Below are 2,813 nucleotides of genomic sequence, written 5' to 3' on the forward strand. Positions count from 1 at the left end.
CATTATGATTATAGGTATATCACAAAACCAGCAGCTCATTTTAAACTTATAACACATTTTTCTCTGTAAACTTTTGTCTGAAGACTGGTGATTCCTCCTCTAATTCTCATGCCTCAAATTTTCTATTATCACAAAAACAATATTACCATACAGTATGTAGGGACCACAAAGGTGTAGGCGTGGCCCATGAAAAAACACCCAAAAACCAGCCTCACTTTTCCCTGACGACGATGAGGTAGTATTGGCTGGTCGGGTAAAACTAAGCCCAAACAAGCCTCAGATCAATTTGAAACGCTTTAAATGAAATGCTACAGAACTTTTTAAAAATTGGATTTCGTGCTTTCAACAAGTTGCTACGGAATTTAAAAAAAAAATTTAACAGAATTTTCTACTGACTGAGTAAGCGACGGAGTAACTGACTGATGCCTTCAGACAAGCATAATTTGATAACCGCTAAGGCTACAAGCTTGGATTTTTCACTGTTTGACGTCACTTCAGCCGGACATGTGCCTTCTGACATACTGCAGTATGTACAATGCATTCTTCATGGACTTACCAGTGTCCTCATTCATCTTTGTTAACAGTGAAAGGTGTTGATTCGGCAGTAGTGCATAATGGACTTTTTTTGTAACCAGAAATCATCCGTATTTTTCATAGGGGCTATTTTGATTGCAAAGGTGCTTTTCAAACAGTTCTTGATTTGTAATGTTGTGTAACGGGTTGAACATAGCTGACAATAGAGGACTTGCACGCATGAAGCAACTGTTGCTAGGCAGACATGTTTCGGGACAACTTTCTATGGCGCATGTTGGGTCAGAATGAAGGTAACGAGATTTATTCACTAAGCGCTAGGTATAGTGGCACTGGGAAGCGGGGATGGTTTCAAAATAGAAGATCTTATCATTGGCTTCGTGAAATAGGTGGCTAATTAAATTTCGATACATTACTCACCAATTCTAACTTCGTCGCCTTTTTTAACGAGCTGGCTGGTATTTACAACACAACTCAACACTGATTCGCTTCATTACAGCCTGTACCAAATCCTGAGAAAGCGCTTTTCAGCCAAAACACTGTCCCGAAACATGGCCGACAGCTACGGTTGCTTAGCAATTACGATGATTTACGTCACGCTGCAAGTCCTCTATGAAATGTAATGGATACTTCACTTTTCAAACAATAATTGGTAGCTGGGGAATTTCTTTCTTTTGATGCAGTATGCGTGGGTTCACTATATAGTCATAATAATTTTATTTTACAAAAAAAAAAAGTTAACAAACAAGTGCACAAAAAATTTGGAATTTTCAACTAGGGTAGGGACCATAGCACATCGATAAAAAGTACTGAAACAAGCTGGAGTAGTGCATGATATTAAATCACAGTAAAACAATAAGAAGTGTTATATCCCTACTGTGCATTTCCATTATGGTATCTTGGAGCACAGTAGGGATAAAACACTTCTTATTGTTTTACTGTGATTAGTCTAGCAGAGTAATTTTGCATGAATAGCAACTGTAGAAAGACTGTCCTGCTAAGTCTGTGCTACTACTTTTCCATCGTGCTATTGAACTTCATTTCCATAGCTTTGCTTCTTTGCAGCGGAAACATGACGTAAGCAAGTGTGCGCCTCTGCATAATATCCTAATAAAGAAATTTTACAAGTTACTTATTATAGTACATGGCAGCCATGTTTGAATTTTGCTGTTTACGGAGTTACATGCTCCCTTGTCCATAGGATTCGATGAGCTCCTGGTAGGGATCACAGATAAAAAAAAGCAAAGGAGGTCATCTACACCAGCAGCTATAATAGTTGAAATTTAATTCCTACTTCAGTCATATACAGCCTGTTAATACAGTATAGTTATGACTGATGTAGAGATTACATGTCAACTTGTATAGGTGCAGGTGTAGATGACCTCCCTTGTTCCATTGCTTTTTGTTTCTATGATCTCTACTCTAATGTAAAATGTTCTTACACTTGTTTTGTTTACTTTTTTCCAGTAACATAATACATTGCCATCACATATTGCATCAAATACGCCATGCACACACATTAATCATACAACTGAATCCTATCGATGACTGAAATGCAAAGTCACCATTCCACTTCTTTTTGAGCTATGTTCCACCAATTTTACAGTGTTACAAAGAACAGTATGAGAAGCACCTCTGCAATCAGGAAATTATGGTTGAATACATGCCCCAACTATTAATTGTGAAGTGGCCATTTCACTTCTGTCTCACCCATTATAAACTATACAACATCACAAAGAAAGAACAGTAGGAGAAGCACTTCTGGAATCAATTCACACTACAGAAAATAAAGCACTGAAGCTATGACCCAAGTTACTACCAATCAACACTTATGCGATAGTGAAAAAAGAAACGGGACACAAAGGAGGACAAAGGTAAGTCCACCATACATGTAATGTAGCTACTGCGGTTGGTACAAGGCATGTCTCATAGTAAAATAATGTCAAACACTGAAGAATCGAGCCTGTAGCTTAACTTAGTTGAGTCTTGGCTAGAGGCACCAGTCAGTTAGCAGAAAATTTAGATAAATCATAATTTCATAGAAACTTAGGGATTGCTGACATTTATGAGCTTGGTTATGCGTAACCAATACTGACAAGCTGTTACAAAGGAAAAGTGAGGCTGGTCTCTCCATGGTCCGTACTGTATGATATATCACCCATCTATCTATTTCAGATGGAAACAACTAATTAAGAAATGGTTAAATTTTTCTATATGATAAAATATTGTGGTCCCAACAATCTAGCTGTAATTCTTAATATTTTGTATATTTCAATAAACAG

This window comes from Dysidea avara, chromosome 10 (assembly GCF_963678975.1).
Source record: "Dysidea avara chromosome 10, odDysAvar1.4, whole genome shotgun sequence".
NCBI lineage: Eukaryota > Metazoa > Porifera > Demospongiae > Dictyoceratida > Dysideidae > Dysidea > Dysidea avara.